Source organism: Myodes glareolus, chromosome 24, assembly GCF_982192425.1.
Source record: "Myodes glareolus chromosome 24, mMyoGla1.1, whole genome shotgun sequence".
Lineage (NCBI taxonomy): Eukaryota > Metazoa > Chordata > Mammalia > Rodentia > Cricetidae > Myodes > Myodes glareolus.
In genome coordinates this window covers 9,342,218-9,368,420 of record NC_142049.1, presented here as the reverse complement: position 1 = coordinate 9,368,420, position 26,203 = coordinate 9,342,218, and the positions used below count along the sequence as shown (strand labels likewise).

The following is a 26,203-nucleotide window of genomic DNA, read 5'->3' as shown; positions in this document are numbered from 1 at the left end:
GAGCATAAAGAAAAATAAATCAGCTCAACAATTCAAGTTCTTATTGTACAGGAATTTTTGCTAGGCTGCGTGGGGGTTACCAGGGTTTCTGCACCCTCAGAGTTTGTAATGGAGAGACTAGAACAGGAGAATGGAGAGAACAGGCTTCCATAGAAAACAGTAATATATTAGCATCCTGGGCGTTTGAACAACAGCTTCTCTCGTCCCGCCCAGAGCAAGATATTGGCAGTATCTGCAACAGCCAAGCTATGGAAGAAGCCCAGGAGTCCATCAACGAATGGACAGACAGCAAGAATGTATCATATGCACAATGTAGTTTTATTCAGCCACCAAGAAAATCAAACTCATCACATCTGTGGGAAAATGAGATAACAGCATAATAAACAAAGTGAGCCAGACCCACAAACACAAAACTCCTGTGCTTTTCCTTATATATGCAATCTAGGGGGTGCGTATATGTATGGCACAAAATTGAAGGGGGGTATTTGGAAAGAGTAAGGGGAGAGGAAAAGGAACAGTTATTGGGGGAATAAAGAAGCACAAAGTACATTATCCTCTTGAATAAGAATGCTATTATTAGATTCACCACGTGTAGAGTGAATACACACTAATAGAATGGCTTAGAAAAGAGAGACGAGGTAGGATTTAGACTTGTTTTTTAAGGATTTTTATTAAGTAGAGATTGTGGGGCACGGGGAGAGGGCCGGAGTGAGCAAACACACTTTATTAATCTCGCCTCTTACTCATGGCCTTTGCGTTTGATGCTTTCTCAACCTGGAGAACGTTCTCTGGTGAATTACACCACTGCCTTCATGGTCTTCGGATCCCAGCTGAACTGCTACCTCGCAAATTATCGCCACACACACACACACCATGTGCACATTTGGTGCTTTAGTTAAGAACCCAACCTTTTCATGAGCTTATCTATGTCCTTCACAGTGGTGATGGCCACAGCTATTGCTCCACAGTTATTGCTCCGTTCCCTAGCATTGTGGCTGGCTTATAGCGAGCCTTGATAAATAGATGCAAAATGAACGTGTGAGCTTTCAAAACATAGTCATAATTTGGTAAGGAAACCTTAGATGTGAGCAAAAAAAAATTTACATGGGTCTTGGGTAGAATGAGGACAAATCAAGGTACAAACTGACTAAAAATGAGTAAAGAATGGGAGTTTCATTCAGTGGACTCACAAGACATTTTTCATGTTTTCAAGCCGGAGTAAGTTACAAGTCCATTTAAGTTCCTTTCCAGGAAGGAACAACTTGCTATTCTCCAGTTCAGGCAAATGAGTCTTTTCTCGTGTACTGGTGTGGGGTAGCTTGGGTATGAGCGCTGCAGCTACTGAGAAGTAACCCAGTTGGTCCATTACTCTAAGGCGGGCGAGAGAGCAGAGGTAGTGAGTCCCCGTTTCTCATTATGGAGGACAACTTTTACTATTTGCTATTCTTATGCACCCCAGATTTAGATAAGCATTACTGTTCGCCAGCCACTGTTTGCCGTTACTTTTTTTCCAGTTTGCAAGTAGTTTGTGCTAAATTACCCAATTGGCGAGTGGGAGGAAAGGAGTGCTGGCTCAGCCCCAAAGTGATAAATTCCCAGCAGAAGGCAAAGAGACTTGCCGGTTCCTTCGGTGGGCTTCTGGTTTCATCTCTAGTGAGGATACGACATCTTTAAGCATTTAAAATGCACACGGTCTCTGAAATACCCAGACGCTTTAGGACCAGAGCCAAGGCTGGCATAATTGGCCGGGGTGACCAGAGGCTCCAGGCACTGGAAGTGCAGTTTGGGTGACGGAGATGAAAGAGAATGCACCATGATGCACGCACACAGCCGCTCTTTTTCTCTACCCTAGCCATACCAGTGCATTTTTAAAAAGGTCAATGAAGTAACTTTGGTTCTGGATTTAATTTTCTACCTTAGCGTACTTGTTCGTTCATGACACTAGGGGGCGTATGAGAGCCAGGACAGAGGACAGTCCTTTGTTCTTTCTGAAGTCTGTTTTACAGACTCTTTTGTAATTCCAGAGAGAGATGAGCCCACTGTCACTAAAGCATGGGGGAACTATGATAACGTCACATTGCTTTCCTTCATGGTTTAAATGTGGCAGTCGCTCCTTACCTTTTGCAAATCAAGGAACTTTTTTTTTTCCTGAGTGTATCAGGAAGTCAACAATGACTCTCAGTTACGGAGTCTGCCAGTTACAGTAAATCAGAATAAAATAACAATGAAATAAAATTAAAATAAAATAACAAAAAAGGAACATGTCCAAGAATTGTATACTTTACAGTGGTATATCATCTCCTGGTGTCTCTCACGAATTTTTCATTCATTCTTTCAAAAAGGTCATGGCTGATGGTGCTAAGTACTGTGATAGCCCATGGAAAGACATACACAGAGCACAGTACTGGCCTCAGCTTGGCTGTGAGTTTAAGAACTGCCAGACTGAAGGGAAGCGTGGCTGCCAAGGAAACACATGAGAGAAGTGTCTACTACTGGGCATGAAGCTCTGAGGAGCTCCCTTTGGAAGAACAGGTAGAGGCGAACTTGGCAGATGGTAGTGTAGGCATGGCATGTGTAGAAGGCCATGGCACATGCAAAAACTGGGATGTATGTGTGAGGCAGCCTCAGTCTTTCAGGAGCAGGGACAAAGGCTGTAGCCGTGAATTGAGCAAAGGTTTAGAAGATGAGGTCGGAAAACGTGGGGCTGACCCTCAGTGAGTAAGATGTACCCTGGGCCAGAAGACAATGATGCACACCTTTAATCCCAGCACTCAGGAGGCAAAGCCAGGCAAATCTTTGAGTTCAAGGCCAGCCTGGTCTACAGATGGAATTCCAGGACAGCCAGGACTACGAAGAAACTTGTCTTAAGACAACCTGCTCTCCTCCAAACAATAAAGGAAGCACCATTGGTAGCTTGGGGCGTGGCACTGAGAAAGTCTTTGGCCAGTTTTCATAACTGGGCTTCTCTGTTAGCATGCAGGGCTTACTTTTTTCAGAAAGGGTCCCTGCTGTGCACACTGACTTTAGAAGCCTTAGTGATTCCTCCTTTTCTGGGCAAGGATAAACCCTTCCTCTGTAGAGACTGAGCTCCAACTCAGGAAGGATAACACCCTCATTGTACGGCTTGATTGCCTCAGACGATTAGTGGGATTTAGTTTCTACAGCTACTGCCTCTATCAAGTTCCATCCCCGTAGCATACTTTTCTTCAGGCAGTCAGCTTACAAATAGTGACAGGGAGACTTATTATTAATTATGAAAGCTTGGCCTTAGCTTAGGCTTGTTCCTAACTAGCCCTCATAACAAATTAACCCATATTTTTAAATCTACATTCTGTCACATGACTTGTTACATCATCTCTCCACACTACCCATCCTGCTTCCTCTCCATCTGGCTGGCCACTCTGTCTTTCTTCTTCCTAGAGTCCTCTCTGTCCACCTCTCTGTTCCACCTAATCTTTTCCTGCCTAGCTATTGGCTACTCAGCTCTTCATTAAACCAATGAGAAGGTGCCTTGGCAAAGGCACATCTTCACAGTGTGAACAAATATTCCATAACATAATTATAACTCTAAAACCTCTTACCTATTAAGTAAGTTTCTCCTTTTCCAACCTCTGGCTAAGCCAATCTGCATTCTGTCCCTAGGAATTTATCTATTCTGTATATACCATATGAGTGGAACTGTAGTGAGGGGCTGCGGGCAGGCCTGTTTTTCATCCCGCCCGGTTCCTGCACCACTAGCTTAGCCCCGGAAATAACAACACACAAATTGTATTCATTTAAACACTGCCTGGCCCATTATCTCTAGAGAGTTAGTTAATGGCTAACTCTCACATCTTGATTAACCCATTTCTAATAATCTGTGTAGCACCACGAGGTGGTGGCTTACCGGAAAAGATTCAGCATGTCTGACCTGGTGGCTGGCTCCATGGCATCTGCCCCATTGCCCTCTTCCCAGCATTCTGTTCTGTTTACTCCGCCTACCTAACTTTCTGTCCTATCAAAGGGCCAAGGCAGTCTCTTTATTGACCAATGAAAATAACACAATAGACAGATAACCCTCCTCCATCATGGAACCACCGATAGGTGACATTTTTGGTATACCTTTTTCATTTTACAAAAATGTTTCAGGTGTTAATCCGTGTTTCAGCATGTATCAGTATTTCATGCCAAATATTTCTTTGCATGCATATTCTATTATATGGTTTCCCTTTCATTTATTGATGAATGCTTGCTAGATTTTCATTTTGGCTGTTGTATAGGGCCTGATATGAATATGTATGCACACACCACTCCTTTATCTTTCTTCAGTCTTTTGGGTACGTGTACACTTAAGAGTGTAATTGTGAGGTTCTAGGATAATTCTGTTAAACTTTCTGAGGAAAGATCTAGCTCTCTTTGCTGTTGCTATTGGGGATATATGGATATTAGATAATGAAGAAAAACAACCTTTTTTAAAATTTATTTATTTATTTATAAAAATTTCCACTTCCTCCCCTCCTCCCAATACCCTCCCATTCCCCCCACTCCCTCTCCTCCTCCCAGAAAAACAACCTTTTTTTGGCTTATTTATTTTTTGTTTTGGTGTACATATGTGTGCGTGTGCTTCATGTGCCATGACGTATGTTGTCAGAGGACAACTCTGTGGTTGGTCCTCTCGTTCCACCATGGGATCCAGGATGAAACTCAGGTCAGAGGTTTGCACAACAAGTGCCTTTCCTTGCTGAGTTGTCTCACTGGCCCAAAGCTAGCCTTTTCTTAGCCACATAGTTCGTATGGTTTTAGCTTTATTTTGGAAACTTTAAAACTTGACTCACCAATCACAGTTACCTCACTAATTATAGTTACCCCGCCAATTATAGTTACCTCACTAATTCTGGTTACGTCACTGGGACAAATATTGACATGGGGATTTAAAGGAATAGAAGCTGGGAACTCTTAGAATATGGACTCTTATCTCCAAGACAACAATGCCTAGTAGCCAGGATTTCTCCCACTCTATAGATGCATAAACTGAAGCCCGAAAGGACAACGTGTTTGTTTAGTGCTACACAACTTCTGTGCGTGGGCTGTCCGACCACAGGAAAGACCTCCCTTCTATTCTGTGGGAACATCCTCAAGAACATTCCATCCTGTTGCTGCCCACTGTGTTGTTGGGTTTTAGGATTTCTACAGTGACCTACAGTCATATGGGATAAGGAAACCTCAACTGAGAAAATACCCCAATCAGATTGGCCTGGGGAAGGACCCGGCTCACTGGACATGGTGGTACCCCTGGGCAGGTGGTCCGGAGTGGTATAAGAAAGCAATCTGAGCAAGTCACGGGAAGAAAGCCAATAAACAGATTTCCTCCATGGTCTCTGCTTCAAGCTCCTGCCGTGGATTCTCTTGATGATAAACCGTAAGCCGTAAACTAACTAAACCCTTTCTGTCCCAGGTTTGTTTTTGTCAGTGTCTTATCATAGAGACAGGAAGCAAACTAGAACATTGTACTGGGGAGCACTTAGCTCAGATGATATTTAATCCCAATCCTAGATTGCTGGGGAAGGGACTCTGATCGACTCATTCAGATTTGCCACCTAACATTCAACTGATAACGATGGTTATTGGCAGAGCCAAATTATACAGCCTGAGAAGATATGGAAGGAAGTGGACTGGGAATTCCTTATAGAAAGAATTTGCTTATGGAAGACCCAAACATGACAAAGAACGTTCCATTATCAGCTTCTATGAGGATGTGGAGAAACCAAACACAAGAGACTTAGAAATGTAGAAAATCATGGCGCTCCCAGCTGTTATGGACGGGGAAGAGGAGAGGGGCTAATATTTATCAGACTCTAAAAGTATCCTGAGACAGGAAACTCTCTCTTCTGTGGATACTCCTTTTGTGGACACTCCTGAAGGTAGCCCTTCTTCATTCAGAAGCGGTGCTCTCTTCTCCAGAACGCCAAGGCTCAGGAGTAGCTCCCAGAAGCTACAGGGATGTCAGCAGGACTGTGGACTCTTCAAGCATTGTGTGGATCTTTGTGTTGGTTTATTGGGAGTAACAATCACCAGAATCACAGATTGTCAATATTCTGATTAATAAACCTTTAAAGGATGGACTTAGAACAACAAATTGGAAAGACTAAGAGTTCTCTAAACTTCAAAACTAAAAGGTCTTAAAGGCAGATGTGTAGAATAAGGGTCTTGTAGAGGCCCAGAGGAGGATCTGTATGTAGATTTAGGACGATCCATGAAGACACTCTGCGGCAGGAACGCTGCAGAAACATGTTTAGAGCAAAGGGCTTTACCTAAATAGCCTTTCTACCATGCTCTATGACTGCATTTGAGTTTATAGACAAACAAGCTTAAAAAGTTTTCAGTGACTCTTAGGAACTCCATTCCATAGCTTGGGCTTGTTTGTTCTCAAGTTCTTAAAGTCATTATAAGATTCCAAATCTTGAATCTTGCAGGTAGGATGGAGTAGTCCAGCATAGGTATACCAGTTATATGGCTTGCCGTATAAATAGGATTGAATAAAGCATTTCTCCCATATTCAAGGTTGTGAAAGGCACACTCTTATCTTGCTCTGTCCATCAAATGGGTGCTGAGATGTCACTATGTTTTCTGCTTAGCAATGACTCTGTTCTGGACACTGCGCAGGCATTTCCCACACGCCATTTCAGTTAGGTAACAGGGTAGTTGAAGCCAAGGGGACAAAAAGATGTGTTAGGGAATCAGGTAGGCAGTGGTCCTTTGAGGCTATGCTGAAGTCCGCGTCGTGGTTTCTGCCTCCGGAGTGGGGAATAGGAAAGACCAAAGCAGCAGGACTATGGCAGACCCCAGTCCTGAGGCCCATGTTTGAAAAGCTGGGGAGAGCGTGGACGAAGGTGGTGGCAGGAGCTCACGGGACTCTAGGAATGCATCTCCGTCCCTCTAGTTGTAGAGCCCTGTGGGAATGAACCAGGCTGGCAGGCAGAGGCGGGGAGGAGGAGGATGGACAATAATACTGAGAAATAAAGAGCAAGATCTAGACTCTAGAGGAGGATATTCTGGGTTGTATGGAGAACTCTGCACCTTCTCTGTGGGCAGGAGGAAGACAACTAGAGGGTTTTGATGATGTGTCTGTGGGAACTGGAATGCTGTTCTGGCCACCCAGTGGAGATGGGAGAGCAGGCTGAGAGGAGGAAGGGGCTGGTGGTCAACATGGTACATGCTTAGACCCTTTCACCAACCGCTGTTTAACTGCTAGATAGAAACTGGCCTTGTGAGCCGAGTCTGCATTGCACAGTGTGGTTGCATTCTACCTTTCGGAGTTACTGGAAACGGGACTTAAATGTAACCAGAATTATTCTTATTTCCCATTTTTGATATATTCTGCCTTCCAGCTCTGGAACTGATGTATTAATAACTGAGATGATTGGGTCTGGAACCAGATAACCTTTCTTATAAATTGTGGGATGCCGAATAAGTTACTTAAGCTTCATATGTCCGTTTCTTTGTCTTTAGACAAGGGTGAGCAGATCACTAACCTCTGAGGTTGTCGTAAGGACTAAATGAGTCCTGGAGGCTCAGTATGGTGTCTGACACAGAGACTATTTCTACAAAGTATCAGGGTTAATGCTGTTATTTTTATTATTGTGTTTCAGACTGTGATTTTCCAGTTGGTAGAAAAATAGGCCATAAGCGCCGAGTGTTATTATGTTGGATCAGTATGGAGGATCCGAGGGAGGGAGTCATGGAGGACACGGCATGCCATGTTAGAGGATATGGGAAGGTCACCCTTAACAAGAGCTAAGACTGTAAAGCTATTAAACCCCACAATTCCCAAGATAAACAGCGTTCTCCTCGCCAACAGTTGCCTGCAGGTAACATTTTACTGCTTCTTGATCTGTTGTAAGCAGGGCTTGACCACATCTGTTAGGAAGAGACAGGCAGTCAATGGAGCCCTCATGCATTTTGCTATTCTCATAGAAGTCAGGTGATGCATGATGCTTTTGGTCCATGGTAGATTTAAAATCCATCACTTCTGAGAACATTCACTTGTCCTTGGTTCACTAATCAGGAGATGTTCATAGTAGTGCTCGGTGGATAGCGTGAAACAGAGACGAGACAGATGTCTGTCGAGTGTTCCTCCCCAAATCTGAGCGCCCCGCCCCTAAAACCTAGCAACAGAAGCACCTCCCACCTGAAGTTAGATTAGCAATCCCTGGCTAACATTAACTGTGTATCTGTTGTTCTCTAAAAGGGAAAGGAGCCATCCGTGACAATAACTCCAGGTTCTAGCCCAGGACCCGAAGCAGAACAAGTTTACAATCGAACGTAGGTAAATCGAGTCACCAGAAAGCATGTAGGAGTCTTTATTTGTGGGAATAACTTTGCAAGGTCCAAGGTGGGAGCAATATGAGAGATTGCGAGGCATCATATAGAGAGTGCACTTAGGCACGTGGAACAGATTCTTGTATTTCTAAGTGGGAAGCTTGTGCAAAAGCATTTATGGACACAGAACTGCTGGGAGGAACAAAGAAGCAGAAGGTAAACTGAGCTTTTAGGAATGGCTGTTTGAAATCGCGCTGCAGAGTTATGGCTTTCACCCAGTCTGGAAGCAAGCTCAATTCTGATTCATATGAAATACTTGCGGGCTCATGCTGCGTCTCTTTCCCCATCCGACTCAGCTCTGAACTTAGGTCTCAAACCATCCCATCTGACTAGCGGAGCTAAATCATGCTCACGGTTTAGGTGACTGGAGGTTTGGGAAATTGTGCCTTTGTCCTCTATACCAAATGTGGAAGAGTAGCCTGGGTGAGCTGTTTTCTTATGTGCCGCAGCTGGGCTGTACTTCCCAGTGTGTGCCGCAGCTGAGCTGCCGGGAAGCCTGCAGGAAAGACATGGGAAAACTCAAGCTTCCTTATACAGCAATGGTTCCCGGATGAATCGTGGTGTTTAGGGTCTGAACCAGGAGTCCCTGCACTTGGGGACACTGGTAGTCCCTCAAAATAACACAGGGGTGGTTAGAAGGAAAATGCCATTCTTGTCTCAGGACAAGTAGCTTTATAGACTAGGCGAGGATGATGTGTCAAGTAGGAGTCTAGCGGTACTCTCAATCTCCATCACTGGGAAGACAGGCAAATGTCTTCTCTCTCTCTCTCCCTCTCCTTCCTCCCTCCCTCCCTCTTCTTCCTTCCTTCCTTCCTTCCTTCCTTCCTTCCTTCCTTCCTTCCTTCCTTCCTTTTCTTTCTTTTGACAGGGTCGCTTCTTTTAGCGTTAGCAGTCCCGGAACTTGATAGGTAGACTAGGCTGGCTTTGAACTCACAGAGGTCTACCAGGCTCAATCTCCCAAATTGCTTGGATTAAAGGCGTTCACCACTGCTCAGGGCCTTCCAAAGAGTCTTAAAACTAGAAAGAACTGAGAAGGTGGCTAGTCCCCCTGTGATGATGAAATACCTCTCAACAGCTATTGAAATTATTTTTAGCTCTTTCCAGATTCTTAGTTTATTTTTTAGTTTTGGGCTTTCATTTTCCAGGTCAATGCTCAGTGGCAGGTTGCCTTCCAGATAAAATATGCGAACAGGTGTAAGAATAGAAAATTTAGTAACAGCGGAGTTTAAAAATGTTAATGAAATCAGGACACAAAAGAACCACAGGAGTTTGAGAAGTTTAGTCTGTGTGTCAAGTATGCGAGGCTGTGGAAAAATATGACTCTGAAGGACATTACAGGGAGAGTTCTCTTCATAGGAAGAGGAACAGTGAGGCTACTCCTTACATCACAAAGGGAGGTTGTAAGAGATTCCATTATAATAAAGGGATATATAGTGCCCCTCCTTCATTTGTTTTGCCTAACTGGGGATTCTGAAGTGTTTCTGGGTTGACAGCTGAGTCCATATCCAAAGAGAGAGCTCCTCTCTTCCTTCGGATGGAGGCGAGCACCAGGCTAGTTCAGGTTGCGATGAAGCCTTCCCGAATGGTGTGGCAGCTCTCTAGGCCAGGACCAATAGTAAGCACCTGCCTGCCAGCTTCAAGCCATTGCAGGTGCTGTTGAGAACGAGAGAACAGGAATCTGAAAAAAAGAAAGAAACATGGTCTTGTGTTGTAGTGTTGGTCGGCCTCAAACTCACTTCCCTCCTGCTTAATCTCCCATGTGCTGGGATCACGGGTATGTGCCTCCATGCCCAAGGTATCATGGGACATTTATTGAAGAGACACGTGACCAGAAGGAAAACAGCTGTGTAGTAATCTCAGCTCTGGAGTCCAGGGGGAACTTAAACAATAAGGCCCGATTTTGTGGATGAGAGAGATTTATCAGTAGGATAGAATTGAAATGCAGAGACCCGGAGAATCCAGTGCCTTAGGAGACAGGCTTTGTTACACCACTAACGTTGACTTTTCCCTGTCTCTTTGTGTTTGGATCAGTTTAGATCCCAATAGCATTCCTTAGCTGGGATTTTTATAGATTATTTTATATGTGCACGTGTTTTACCTGAATGCATACATGTATATATATGTACCACAGGCTTGTCTGGTGCCCCTGAAGGTCAAAGAGGAGGTTGGATCTCCTGGAGCTGATAATATGAATGGCGGGTGCTGTGAACTGACCTGGGTCCTCTGCAAGAGCAACAGCTGCTTTTAACCATGGAGCCATTCACCTGGGGTTTAAAAAGCATCTTTTGATGAAGAGACTGCTTGCAGAAGTGTGGACAAAGGCACTGGCAATACCTGCAAGCAATTATCACTGCTGGGCCCATGGAAATGGCAATCTTAGAGCCTAGAGCTACCCAAGGACAACCGTAATTATAGCGGATGGGTGATAGTGCCAAAAAGCGTATAGGAGGGAGAGATGGGGGCTGTGAGAGAATAAATACCATGGATTTTTTCTCTTTCATTTCCAACCTCCTGCCAGTTGTCCATTGGCTGCCTGTGAACCCAGGCAGAAGCCAGAGAGTAAGGCACCCTAGTGGTGCACCCACATGTGAAATCAGGGCAGAGAAGAACGGAGACTCAGTCAGGGATGAAGGTGACAGCAAGTGACGACTCGACAGCATGACATCCCCTCGTTTTCTCAAATTGTTCTCTGATCTAGTTCCAGAAAGAAAATCAGATTGGCTCAGTTAACTACTCTTGTTCCACTCCGTCGTTTGTAGGTTCTGGCCAGCTTCTGGGTTGCCTACTCACACACTGCCATGCAGTTCTGGAAAGCAGAGGAAGGGTGGGGTCTCAGAGTCTGGCCTCATCCCCATTGCTGGTGGAATGCAAGCTGGTCCAGCCCCTTTGGATGGCTGCATGGCAATTTCTCAGAAAATTAGGTGTGGAAAATTATACAGCTGTTCTTGAGAATTTCAGTGCGTTTGTGAATACCTGATTAAAATTTTCTCTTTGTCTGGAAAACAAACACACACACACACAAAACAAAAACCCCAACAACAACAACAACAACAACAACAAAAATACGTTGAGTCTTCAAATTTAGTCAGTAAAAGACTGGTGTTTGGATGCCTCTTTGGAGGTTAGTATGGTGATTTCTCAGATAATTAGGAAATAACCTTCCTCAAGACCCAGTGATACCACTTTTGGGTATATATCCAAAGGATGCTCAATCGTGCCACAAGGACATGTGCTCAACTAAGTTCACAGAAGCATTTTTTGTTATAGCCAGAACCTGGAAACAATTTAAATGCCTCTCAAATGAAGAATGGATAAGGAAGATGTGGTACGTTTACACAATGGAATACTACACAACAGAGAAAAATAACGATATCTTGAAATTTGTAGGCAAATGGATGGATCTAGAAAACATCATTTTGAGTGAGGTAACCCAGACCCAGAAAGACAATATCACATGTACTCACTCATAAGTGGGTTTTAAACATAAGACAAAGAAAACCAGCCTACAAATCACAATCCCAGAGAACCTAGACAACAATGAGGACCCTAAGAGACACATACATGGATCTAATCTACATGGGAAATAGAAAAAGACAAGATCTCCTGGGTAAATTGGGAGCATGGGGACTTTGGGGGAGGATTGAAGGAGAGGGGAGAGGTAGGGAGGGGAGCAGAGAAAAGTGTAGAGCTCAATAAAAATCAATTTAAAAAAGGTAAAAGAAAAAAAAGAATGGAGTTGTATGTGTTTGACCTGGGAACCCTTTCCCACCCTTTTCTCCATCTGGTCCTCCCCATACTTCCTGACGCTGATGGGTTTGTGTGCCGGTCTTGTTCTCAGCTGACCTCCAGCTCATCCGCGTTCAGGCACTGACTGCTGGGCAGAACATCCCTAAGAATAGCACAAGACATGCCCTAGCCTAAGCTTTTTGGGGGAGAATATCAGACTGTAGTTAGTTTTACTACTCACAAACTTTTTGACTATGGAAAAATCATTTCGCCTTTCCCATTAATCACAGCTCTTGTTCTGCTTGTCCTCCTGAGATGGTTGGAAGACTTGGTAGGATGTGGCTATGCTTTGAAAAGTGTTGAATGCAATATGAAAGCAAGAGCCTGTAATTATTCCCCGTGCTCTCTGTTGCTTAGAGACGGGACCTGGGTGATTATTATCACATGGTGTTCACAATCCACAGGCGGCGTCTTTCTGCTCCCTCTCTCGAGGGAGTGATCGTATCAAACCTTGGTCACCTCCTCCTATAATATATCACCTTATATTCTAAGGTGATAGACTTTGGTTAATGAGGGAGAGCTAATTTTCTTCTAGAAGGTATGTGTGAAGGGCAGAGAGTGAGATTTTAAAAGGAATCAATAAAGCTTTCTATGGAGGTCGCATGATAGGAGTGAATTTTCATAAACAAAATCAACAGATCAGTTACTTATCAGAAAGAATAAACCTGGTTTAAAGGAACTAGTGACCTGAACTATGTGACCATAGAATAGTTTATAAGAGTTGAATGTGGCTTATTATGAACAACTATGTGATTTTAGGAAGTTCCCAAGGACTAAGTTTTTCTTTCTTCTTTCTTCCTTTCTTCTCTCCCTTCCCTTTTCTTCCCTTCCCTTCCATCCCCTTCCCCTTCCTTCCTTCCTTCCTTCTTCCCTCCCTCCCTCCCCTCTCTCTCTCTACCCCTTTATTTTTTGTTTGACAGAATCTCTCCATCATACAGTTCTGGCTGTTCTGGAACTCACTCTGTAGACCAGGCTGGCCTCAGATTCACAGAAATCCACCTGCCTCTGCCTCCCAAGTGATGGGATTAAAGGCGTGTGCCACCACACCTGTACAGTTATCATACTTTATGTTGCTAAGGGTCTCTAATTTAGTACTTCTGGATGGTATGTGAGATTTGAGTTCCAATAAGTTCTCTGATAGAATCGAGGCTGCTGGCCATGGACCCACTTGAAGGAGTAGGGAAATTGATGTGTGACAGATTCTACACAAAAGAAAGTCTAAAGTATAGTATCATAGTACCATTTAGTGGCTTCTACAGTGTGGTGTTATCACATTGGTAGGAGATGTTTGAATTTGGTGATGTAGATGTGTGGTAGAGCATCTGCCCAGCATGGGCAAGACCCTGGTTCCATCCTTAATACCAAAACAAATGAACAAATGAATGGATGGATGAATATATGAACCAACCAACAAACCAAAAATGACAGCAGAAGACAAAGTCATATTAGTTACTCTTCTATTGCTGTGATACATCATGAACCAGGCAGCTTGTGAAAGGAAGGGTTATTCGGGCTTGCACTTGAGTGTTAGGATTCATAACCGCGGGGATAGCATAGCAGCAGGTGGATGTGGGAGGTCCTTCCGTCTGTGTGTTGCTTTTATTGGTTAATGAATAAAGAACTGCTTTGAGTCTATGGCAGGGAAGAACAGAACTAGGCAGGGAAAGCTAGGCTGTATGCTGGGAGAAGGAGGGCGGAGTTAGAGAGAAGCAATGGAGCCGCCAGAGATAGATGCTGGGAACTTTAGCTGGTAAGCCACAGCCACGTGGTAATACACAGATTATTAGAAATGAGTTAAATTAATATGAGCTAGCCAATAAGAAGCTGGAGCTAATGGGCCAAGCAGTGATTTAATTAATATGGTTTCTTTGTGATTATTTTGGGGCTAAGCAGCCAGGACCTAACAAGCGGCTCCCTACTCCAACAGCAGGTGGCAGACATGATAGTTGGAGTTGGAAGCTGGAAGCTGAAGGATCACATCTTGAATCATAAACACAAGCAAAAAGAGTGAACTGTGAATAGACTTGAGACATCAATGACTTTTTTTCGGTGACATCTTTCCCCAGCAAAGACACACCTCCTAAATCTGCCCACTGGGGACAAAATATTCAAATGCTCAAGACTGCGGGGGACATCTCATTCAAAGCAACACACCCCTAAAGCCTAAAAGAAAAAGAAAGAAATACCTGTTTGTCATTTGTCTGGTGTTATGACCATCTGGCTCTGACAGCTATACCCTTCTGTCAAACTTTTTGTTCTCTCTGAATCTCAGTTTCTTTTGGTATACAAATTTGGGTTAAATCACACGATATTTAAATCCTTTGAATACTATGCTGAATTATGAAAAGCAATGTAAAGATGAAAACAGGAGTGTTGTAGAAAATATTTCCATGGCACAGGAAGATAGGGAGAAAGAATTGATCTTAGACCGCTTTTACAAGAGCCCACTGACCGGAATCAATACAGAAACCATTTTTCTCTTTGAGAAAAGTAATGGTTAATGTCATGACCTCTTCCCTGAGTATTGATCTTTTTAAAAATTGTGATTTATCACTAGAAACCTTGAGAAGACTCTCCAGGCTGTCATTTAAACAACATCAAGAGAATGGCCACTAGATATCCATCAATCCTGGATTTCAACTGTCTGTGAGGGGGATATCTCCTTCTCATCTGTCAAATCAGGGTAGGGACCTCATCTGGCAGTCAAGAGCCCTAAGGTGAATAGCGCGCTCAGAGAGGAAGACACAAGTGCCCAAGCTCTTGAAACTCTCTTGAGCGTAATGCAATGGTGCTCTCTGAGGAGTCAATAAGGACCCAAGCTAAGCACTTTCCAGTCTGAGCCATGATACCGTGGAGGGTATGGTTGACTTTCTGGGACAGTTAGGGAAAGAGGATGAACCATACTGCTAATACTACTCTTTAAAAAAAAAACAAACCTCCTTTAATAAGCAAAACTACCTCTTTGGCTTAGATACTAAACCCATTAAGAAACAGAGGCTTGGAGATTTCAGCCGCTTGTCCAAGGCAACTCAGCTGGTGAGTGGGACTCACGCCCTGGCCTGTTGACTCCAAAGCCTGTGCTGTTCCATTCTTATGCTTATTCCGGAAGGCCAAGAGGAACCAAAGGTCACCCTGGAAACCACACTTGTCCCTCAGTCTTAGGCAGTTGATCTTGGATTTAAAGGCAAGTTACCATCAAAGGGAAAGGAGAAATAAGGCATGAAGGTGAAAATTCAGCTGTGGGACTTGCTGAGTCCCACCTGACATACTTGTTGGTGCTTGGGGGGCAGAGTGTGGATCAAGAAAGAAACAGACAACACATAGAGTCCGGAGGGCGTCTAGTAAATACTGTCATCGGCCTCGCCCCCAGGGCGTCCAGTAAATACTGTCATCGGCCTCGTGATTATTTCTCATGCCTTTAAATACCTCAATCCAAAAAGGAGGGGGAAGGCAAAAGACTTCTTTACCAAGATACAAACGACAACAAAGTAATTACCTTCTGAATACCCAAAACATAAAGTAACCACAGCCTAAGTCAAAACATCCTATTAATAGCCACACCCTGGACCAAACCTCCTGTCATAACCTTAAGGAGCAAGAATAGGGCTGAACTCTCTGACCTTTACTCAAGGTGGAACAGATCCACTTTGGTGGACTTCACAGGGAACTTCGGGCTTTAACTGTGAATGGAGCCCAGAACTCTGTGTAAAGATCCTTGATGTAAAGGCGCTTCTCACTTAACAGGCACCCGTGAGCTTTTAGCTCAGTGTGAGCCGTTTCTTCTTGGTTGTGGAGGAAAACCAGTTTCTCTTGACTTAAGTCATCCCAGCGAGTTCTGGCTTCACTCCGGTCTCACGGGACACCGTGGACTTCCGACTTCAGGATTTGCTTTCCTCCATCTAACGCATCTGTGCTCATTCGTCTTCTGATCATACGGCTGAAAGTATAATCCCCCTGGAGAGTGTGGATGCGTGCCTGCCTGAGATGGATGCAGGTTAATCACAGAAGACAAGCGCTCCATTGCCCCTGGGCAGAGTCGACCCAGATTCGCTCCGCGTGATTTTCACGGTTCACTACATCAGGGTTAGGGAGAAGTCTGGACATGGAAAAGCTTTGATTCAGATTTTTAGAACCTCACAAGCAAAAGAACCTAGTTATTACCGGGCTAAGCGCTGAGATCAGGCTGAGTCCTGTTGTGTTTAAAGGTGGTGTTCCAGCCTGAGCTTACTCTGGGACTTCATTTTATAAGCAGCTTTGACTACATTTTGAGGATAGGGGATGGCTCTGGACGACAGGTAATTGGCATCACCTGACTGGTACCACCCGTATAGCACAGACTGATAAATGACTTATTTCTAGGAGCGGAAAGTGTGTCACTCTCTAAATTTATCAGGGAAAATTGGAATTGTAGGGGCATATTGTCATGGGAAAAAAGTGCCAAGGAAATCAGGTACAAGAACTTAGCAGACACTGCAGACCAAGAAAAGGCAGTAACTGCCTTACCCAGACCCCACAAAGAGGAGGGCACCTAGCTGTGATATAGTGATGGCCACTACCAACCTGCCCCTTGCCCCCTGGCATCAAGAAACCTACGGCAGAGAATTCTGACTCTCCCAGGTGCTTCTGCTTGGCTTGGTTACTGTCTGTTTGAATTGCTATCTGCCAGTCTTCCTACTTGCCAGTCTGGAGCTGCTATTGGTTGGTCCTCCGACTAGTTCGTCCACACCTAGTCTTCTTCTTTGCTTCACTTTGACCCTCCAGCTTAACTCTGACCCTGCAACCCTGCTTTATGGCAGGGCTGCAGCAGCTTCCTCGGCAAAACCCCCAGTTCCCTGTGGTTCCCAATCTTAACAATATAAACTCTCTCTGTATTTCTGTCATCCTCCATAATTCTCAGGACCTCTAAAACCTCTCCAAGTCTGTGGTAGCCTCTTAACCCCTTAGAGAGCCATTCTGCAACCCCCCGCCCCAACACACACACTCGGATTTACTATGTGTTATGTCATATGTGATCTCAGCGTTATTATTAGTAATTAAGACTGGAATAAAAGAACCTGTTTGTCTTGGGCTGATTCCGATTCCCAAGGAAAGTGAAGAGTACCTGGCAAATTGCTGACATCAAAGCTATCATGCATTGTGAATTTATTGTTACTCAGTAGATTCTAACACACCAGTAAGACACAAATGTGTTTGTCTATGTTTCTGATGTAACATACTCACAACGTAAGCATTAGGGTAGGGATGGTTGTGGAAGAAAGGAAATATTTAAAAGTAGAAGATTGTGCCGAAGAGAATTTATTTACCTAGCTGAAAACCTTAAGTACAAGAAGAATGGAGAGGATGTTTGACGTGAGGATCAAGTTTAATGGCTTAAATGATAATTTATGCAACGGATCTTCAGATTGGATGCCCCTTATATGTCAGGTACAATGGTAGGTGGTTATTAGTCAGCAATTCCTGCCAAGCTGAAACAACCCAGCTTGGTGAGAGGCTGGTTAAGGCTCAGGAAATACTAAGTTAAAATATTCCACCGAAGGGAGGCTTGTTAAAACTCAGGAAGGAAACAACTCAGAAGTCACAGGAAGCCCCTAAAACTACCCATTCACAAGGCCCCCTTCTTCCCCAAGGCTATGTAAGTGCTAAGAACTGGGGAGAAAAGACTCTCAGGCCTGTTGAGCTGCCATGGTGACTCACAGCCATCTTCAATGAGATCTGTTGTCCTCTTCTGGCATGCAGGCATACACGGAGGCAGAACGTTGCATACATAATAAATAAATATCTTAAAAGAAATATTTGTCAATATTTTTAGGACTTGGTATAGTAGGTGAAGAAGGAAAAAGGATCCAGAAGTGTCTGCATTTTTTACTGGGGCACAAGTAAGGACAAACTGTTCTCTATTGAGATTTACAATATAGAGGGTAGGAAAGTAAGTTTAATCAATTCACTTAGTCCAACTGTAACATCTAGCTGTTGGTCAAATACTAATATGCATATTTCTGGGAAGGAGTAGCCTGTCCCCCTTTCTATTGATGAATGTTTTCCCTTTGAAGCAGGGTCTCACTGTGGAGCTCCACTGGCCTGGAACTCTGTGTAGATCAGTACACAGAGATCCTCCTCTCTGTACCTCCCAAGTCCAGTGATCAAGAGGCTTGTGCCTCTATGCTGGCCCTTGCCCAGGGCCATTCATTAGCATATTAATTATATATGACAGGGGTTTCATTATGACATACACATATATTTTTAAACATTCGTATCTTTTTACCCTACTGTCCCTCTCCACTATCATCAACTCATTTCCTTTGTCCCAACTTGTCCCCCTTCTGTTTTCATGCATTCTTTGTTGGAGTTTTGGCTTTTGACCGAACAGGTTTCTTTAGGGTAGCTTATAGGAGTGAATGAGAGATTATTTGCAGGAATACGGGCAATTTACTAGAGGCCACACCATGAAAGAAAAGACTCAAGCACTAACTGCTTATGGATCTTTAGAAAGAAGTGAGATCTTGTGTGTCCCTTCAAGGGAAGATACTTTGTAGATGTGAATAGCATTTAATTTGGTAGATTTAGAGTACAGGTTGCCCTTTGCAGTATGAGAAACTCATCTAATCTGTTGGAGGCCATGAGGAAAACAAAGAAACAGGATGTCTGCCTTCCCATCCCTTTCTTAAGTATTTTCCAACCACCTTCCAACGATCACTTAAGTTGGGTGCGTCAATTCTATTCTGGTGTCCAGCCTACTGGTCTCACGCATTCTTTAAAATACATCTCTTTATGGGTATTCATTGGGAGGGCGTGTTCTTGTCCAAGCTTGCACTTCAGAGTTCCTTTTGCTGAAGCAAGAGTTCAGGGTGTTTGTTTGTTTGTTTTAGAGTTTCTTTCAGGCAACGAGGAAGCATGCTCCTGTTCACTGCCATGACTAACTGAAGAATGGGCCAAAGAGACCCATACAAAGGCCTGCCCGGTGCTTTGAGAAGAAAGCATAGACCTTACCCGTGTCATAAGTTGCCGAGGCAGACAGGGCACTATTATGGTGAGCAAATGTGCAAATGTACAGTGGGATGGAGGGAGGAGAGAGAGAGAGAGAGAGAGAGAGAGAGAGAGAGAGAGAGAGAGACTCATTTCCTGTAGACAGAGGCATATCTGAAGAGCTGAAAGCAGAGGGGATGGGGCTGTACAGAGTTAGCCCCACCACCACTGACTACTCTACTAGGAAGAACTCGTCTTGAGGCACTCGGGAGAGAAGGGTCCCACACCTCACCTGGGCAGGACAATAGCTGATCCTGTCGGGAGGGGACATGGGCAAGCTAGTCCTACTGGTGTGAGACTGAAAGAGCGAGTCATATCCCTCTCATTTGTCATGTGCTGGTGTCACTTAACACCTGCAGCACGTGGGGGACCTGACCCAACCCCTCACCAGCTGCAGCGCTCAGGAGAATGGGCCCTGGGCCTCTCCTGGGCGGCCCAGTAGAGTTGACCCTGTAGACAGGGCGTGGGCAAGCCTGCGCTGAGGAGTGAGAGGGATATAGCTGGTGCCTGCCTCCCTCATCTGTGGTGTGGTGCTGGAGGTGAGGGAACGTTGATGTCCCCCGTTGCCCCTAATGTCTCCAGCTAGCGAAGAAGCTGGCCCTCCCCTTTTCCAGGGCAACACTCTGGAAAGCAGGTCCTTTCTCTCTGGGCAGCATAATGGAGCTGACCTTGTTGAAGGGGGCGCAGGAGAACAAAAGCAGGGGAGATCTGGCCCCATTCCTTATCTGCCAAGGGTGGCATTGGCAGGAGAGATATCCCTCTCCTACCCCCAATGCCTGAGGCAGGTGGAAGAGCTGCCTTGCCCCTTGCCAGCTGCAGCCCTCGGGAGAGCAGGCCCTGTATCTCACCTGAGCAGCACAATAGAGCCAACCATGTTGACAGAGAGGTAGCACAAATTCTAATAGGTATTAATAATAAAAACCCAGAGTTAGATATTAGGGGTGAAAACTGAGAGATCAGAGAAGCAGTTCAGTCAGTCACTAGAGAGACCTTGGACCTCCACCAAATCCTCAGGCTGAAAGGGCGATCCTGTCCTCAGGTTGCATGCACAGACTGCACCTCAGAGAGCATTCTCAGTCTGCAACTGTCTCCCCCACACCTCAGACTACATCTGAGCTCCTCTCTCCTCCTGCTTTATAGTCTTTCCTGTCTCCACCTCCCTTGCACTGGGATTAAAGGCGTGGGACTCCCAAGTACTGAGATTAAAGGTATAAGTCACCACCGGTCTGGCTATTAGCTCTGTGCTCTGATCTTCAAGCAAGCTTTACTTGTTAAAACACAAACAATATGTCACTGCACGGAAGTGTGGGTCAGCCAGCTTCGAAGCTGTGAGCATGGGAGAGCAAGCAGCAGTGTGAGCCTGGGAGAGATGCGCCTTACGCTTTGCCCCATCTCTGACCCGCCCCTTCACCAGCTGCAGCACTCAGGAAAGCGGACCCTGCTCCTCCCTTCCTCAGCAGGGTAGAGCTGATCCTGTCGGCAGAGGATCAGGTGAGCGCCCCCCGAGGGTCTGAGAGAGGAATAACTGGCCACACCTCCTTTATCTGCCATGTGTTGGTGAGGGTGAGGAAAAGATGCCCTCCCCCCACCCACATCTGAGGTGGACGAGGGCGCTGACCCTGCCCCTTGCCAGCTTCAGCACTCAGGAAAGTAGAGAAAGAGACTTCTTATTAGTTACGAATGCTTAACTTTATCTTATGTTCATTTCTTGCTAGCTCTTCTAACTTAAATCAACCTGTTTCTCTTCATCTACATTTTTGCCTTGGAGCTTTTTTCCTTTCTTTCCTTCTGAATGGCCCACTTTCTCTGCTTGCTCTGTGTCTGGCTGACTGTGGCTGGTTAGCCCCAGGCCGCTCTCTCTCTTTCTCTCTTGTTCTTTTCTCTCTTCTTCTCTCTCCTCCTACTTATTCTTTTTGCCTGCCAGCCCCACCTACACTGTACTGCCTAGCTATTGGTCGTTCGGTTTTTTTATTAGACCAATCAGGTACCTTAGGCAGACAAGGTGAAACAGCAGTGGATCTTTACATAATTAAGCAAAGGCAGCATAAACAAAAGCAGCACACCTTTACATAATTCAAGCAATATCCTGCAACATAAACAAATGTAACACATATTTGCCTAGTTAAAGTAATATTCCACAACACCTACACCTTGCCTGAGCTACACAGTAGAGCTGGCCCTGAATGTGTGTGTGGGGGAGAGCGACACCCCCCTCCCACAAGGACATAAAAGCCAAAGAACTGGCCCCGCCCCTTGCTCTTGACTGCAAGGGGTGAACTAGCAAGTGCAGTGCAGGAGAGATCACCCTGGTGGTGAAGACAGGGGAGAGCTGACTGACTGACCAATCCTGCAACTACCCAGGTCCGGGACTGTGAGTTGGCCTACCCCAACATCCATCCCATCTGTGATCTTTTGGAGCACATGAAGGGGCTGGTCCTACACACCCCAAACTGTAGGATCTTCATGACGCAGGGCAACAACAGGATAACGGAGAGGAGTACAAATGAGGGCCCCACACCAGCAGTGCAGCAGAAACCGGAGGCTGAACCAAACCGATGACTCTTTGCAATGAACACTTGCACATAAAGATATATGGACAAAAGGGTTTGCTGCGTGACTCACTGCGTCACACTGCCGCTTCCAGGAGGTTTTTCCTTTTTATCCCTTCCTCTTTTTCCTCTATCAAATGTTATTTTATTTTACTTTTTTCGGGGGGAGGAGGTTGCAAGGGCAGAGGGCAGACATGAAGGGACAAAAAATAAATGGGATTGAGATGCATGATGTGAAAGACACAAAGAATAAATAAAAAAAGGTTACAGAAAGAGTTTCTTTTAGCTGTTTATGCCCGGAGGGGTTGTGGTCCAATACCAAGGTTATTATTCATGCTTTCGAATTGTTGAACTATTTCCCCGCTAGGCTTGCACTGTATGTCAGGGAAAGTGAGATATACTTGTGTAATTCTTACCAGTAATAAAATTCATCACATGAGTGCGTGTCTGTGTGTGTGGTGTTGGAAATGTGTCTAGGAAACGTGCCTCATGAGACAGGCATGGAAGGACCCAAGTTCAGGGCTGCGGTGTCATTTCTTCTGAGGAGGGTGGGAGTTTCCGCAGTAGCAATTGGACCCTGGGAAGTTAGAGGAGCCTGTCCTGCAGAACCAGTGGAAGAGAAGCCAGAGAGCTTAGCACAATTTCTCAAAGTTTTACTGCTTTTTTTTTGTTGTTGTTGTTGGTTCATTTCCTCAAGACAAAGCCTTCTTATTAGACAGATACAAGTCTTCTATCTACTGTCGTTGTGACTTTGGGCAGGAAATCTCATCTGCCTCTTCTGCACATAGAAACACCAGTGAGGTTTTTCTAGGGACTCATGACATTACTTATAAAGTACCTTGTCCACGATGGTCATGGAAGCCATATTTATGATTCTTTTTTTTTTTTAAAAATATTTATTTATTTATTATGTATACAACATTCTGTCTGCGTGTATGCCTGAAGGCCAGAAGAGGGCACCAGATCTCATTACAGATGGTTGTGAGCCATCATGTGGTTGCTGGGAATTGAACTCAGGACCTTTGGAAGAGCAGGCAATGCTCTTAACCGCTGAGCCATTTCTCCAGCCCCATATTTATGATTCTTAAGATGTATTTGTTCTCACCTACACTTCCAGTTTGTAGATTCCGCAGGATGAATACAGTACTAGTGTTCTGTTTATTGAGAGTCACGACAATTTCTCTTCACTAAATTGAGTTTCCTTAATATCTTAAAAAACGATATCTAATAGTTAGATATCAAATATTTAGATCTAAATTTAAAACCTAAAATAATATCTAAAAAGAATGACGGGCACTGACAGAAAGGAGACATAGCATGTTTGTGATTAAGTAATTCTAGCTGAAGAATAAATCTTATTTAATGATGGTCAACACGTCTCCAATGGAGTTTATCTCTCTCTTCCCTTCCTCCATTCAGACAGCTCTACTTGTTTTCTAAAACCCAGGTTAACACCATCGTGTAAAGGAGTCTCTTCTGTCTGTGAACAGGTCTTCCTTGATAACATCAGCACCATCACGACCGCTGAAGAACATCTGAAGGACATCTGAAGGACATCTGAAGGACATCTCTGGGAGCAGTAGTCACGTTTCACCTGTCGCTCTGGCTCGTGACTCTAGAGTTGTCTGGTAGGTGACACTTTTTCTTTATTGTGGTCTGTATGACATTGCAGGTAGTCATTGGTTCTTTTCTTCATATCCTTTTGTATCAAGAGTTTTGAATTTTTGAATTGATTTTTTTACATATAGTGCCTACCATAGTCCTTAAACATTGTCAAGGGAATGAGCAGGTGGATGGATGAATAAAAACAGGCCGCGAATAAAATCACAACCTTGTGACTAAATGTTTTTCTCTCATCAACTGCTCGTTTTTTTGTCACACCTCCATCTTTCCTAAATACTGAAAGTGGCATCGCTTACCATGTAAGTGTTGAACTTGAGACACTTCTGAATTCCGCAACTGCATCTTCAGGCTGTGTTTGTTAGAGTCGTAGCATAGCCAACAAGGCAGACAACAAGAAGACTTTGCCTTCTTCTTAGCGTTTTTCATAAGTTGTCTGATAGGCTCACTAAGCCAGGGTTGCAAATTTAGAGATGAGTCGGTAATATCTCGACTTCCTGTTGAGTGGAGATTATTCGTTGCATCCTTTCTATCAGAGCGCCCACGTAGTTTTTATAGGGTAGCCTATAGCTTTAACCCTCTCCCTACTGGCAGCTCCTATGCGGGCATGTGGCTAGCAGAAGGTAACCTTTGTTCAGTCTGTTCTCTCTACTTTGCGTAGATGCAGAGTCTCTCTTGTTTCTGCCATCGTACTGTGCATCTGAGCTTCTGGCTGATTTGTCTGTCTCTGCTTCCCATATTGCCTGTAACTGGGGTGACAGATGTGTGCCAGCACATCTGGCTTTTTACATAGGTTCCAGAGATCACACGTAGGTCATCAGGTGTGCAGCAAGGACTTGCATCTCCCAGTTCTTTAGTTTTCTCTTTACTAGTTTTTTTTTCCTTAGCTATTCCCCCACAATGGACCCACATTATTTATCCATTACTCTCTAACTGGAACACTGGCACCGTTTTACCAGCTTTCAGATTTACGCTGACAAATCAAGAAAGAAAATGCCCACGCCATACCAGACTAGATGCTTCAAGTCCTCCAGGGACGCTTCTGTATTTATTGGACATCATTCATTCAACAGCTGCCATTTTAACGAAGTCCTTCCTGGGTGCTGAGGATGTCGGGAGCAAAGAGATAAAGCCCACAGTATGGATCTTCTGTGTCAACTTTAGGTGGGCCACAGTGTCCACATATTTGATCAAACACTACTTTGGGTATTTCGGTGAAAGTGTTTCTTGACATAATTTATCTTTAAATAAATGGACTTTGGGTAAAACAGGTTATCCTCTGTAATGTGAGTGGATCTCTTATACAAGGTGATGGCCTGAAGAGAGTGAAGGAAGGCTGCCAGCAGATAGCCTCAGGGTGGGAATGTTAACCGTTCCAAGACCAGCCTGCTGGGCTTCATTGGCAGATCTTAGATTCCGAGACTCTCCACAACGGTGTGAGCGGTTGCTTGAATAAATGAGCACACACACACACGCACACACACACACAGTACCTGACATGGCAGCTTGATTTACAATTTCTCAGCCCTGTGATGATCTTGAGGAGATCCACATACAGTTCAGATGGACTTTGAACTTTGCTCCTTTCCCAGGCTACTGATATATACCACACTATTCTCACTGTTGTCCAAGTGTGTGTGGCTGCCATACATACTGTTACTTACACAGTCATAAGGGTAAGCAACCAATACAGTGTCTTGAGCATGCTGGAAAACGAATTACATTGCTAAGCTATGCGATTTGGAAGGCGAGGTGTGTTAAATTCACTTTGATTTACAGTATTTTCATTTCTAACAGGTTTATTGGGATATAGCCCCATCATAAGTTGAGGACCACCTCCTTGTCTTCTTGGTTTCATTTTGGGAAAGCTCCGTTCTCAGTATCTCAGGCCCCTGAAAACAGACATGCAAACAATTAGAATCCAGTAGGGAAATTGCCCTCAGTGGCAAGTTTACATCCATCTTCCTTCGCCAGAGGGGAATATGTCCTAAGAGCCAGTAGACGCCAGAAACCGGAGAGTACCAAACTCTAAGCTTGCTTATCTCTAAAATGTTTAATATGAAAATTAGGCATAGTAACAGGTTATCAGCAACAGTAATAAAACAATTATAATAGACTGTAATAAAAACTATACAAATACCTCTATCTTTCAAAATGTTTTATTGGACTTATATCTTTTCACCAAAAGGAGGCGCTTTTTAACATCAGCTCAGCAGAACTGAGTTAGCAGCGTGACCGCTCCTGCCCTTGGGGGCTGTTGCTAAGTAAGATAGGGATGTTTGAACACAAGCACTGTGCTCAGATCACTACTATGCAGATGAGGGGGAGGGAGTATATTCAGAGTGGTGTGCTAGATAAAGTGATGATCACTCCTGGGTGTGACAAAGCGCTACAGTGTTACCATGTTTGAGAGAGTGCAGTTTAAAACTAGTGAATGAGTTTTTTCCCTGCAATTTTCCGTTTAGTATTTTCAGATTGTGGTTGAACGTGGTCAGCTAGAACTGTAGACCTGTGGATAAGGAGGGACTACGTAAAGTGTGGTTAGGGACTGGGACGGTGACTCAGAGGGTCAAGGTGCTTACTGTCAGCCTTGACGACCTTAGCTGGATTCCCAAGTCCCACATAGGGGAAAGAGAGAACCTAGTCTTATGAATTGTCTTTTGATGTCCAGATTCTCTCTCTCTCTCTCTCTCTCTCTCTCTCTCGAGATACACAAATACAGATACACACAGACATACACAGAGACACACGGAGACACACACACACACAGTCACATAGACAATGTGAAAAACAAAAATAAAAAAAAAACGTATGGTTAGATCATAGACAAGAAAGCATTTATCTCTCTGGGGACACTTATGGAAGCT

At 44.4% G+C, this 26,203-nt stretch overlaps 2 long non-coding RNA genes across 2 annotated transcripts; one reads left to right on the top strand and one right to left on the bottom strand.

Annotated features, from left to right (window-relative positions):
- Positions 1–8,310: 8,310 nt before the first annotated feature.
- On the bottom strand, positions 8,311–16,204 carry LOC146889866 (uncharacterized). The gene is made up of 2 exons (XR_014999606.2): positions 15,765–16,204; positions 8,311–10,036 (listed from the first exon to the last, which is right to left on the bottom strand). It is a non-coding gene; the product is annotated as an uncharacterized LOC146889866 (long non-coding RNA).
- On the top strand, positions 15,968–24,611 carry LOC125400998 (uncharacterized). Its single transcript, XR_007232171.3, has 4 exons — positions 15,968–16,439; positions 19,011–19,171; positions 23,207–23,344; positions 24,296–24,611. It is a non-coding gene; the product is annotated as an uncharacterized LOC125400998 (long non-coding RNA).
- Positions 24,612–26,203: the final 1,592 nt, after the last annotated feature.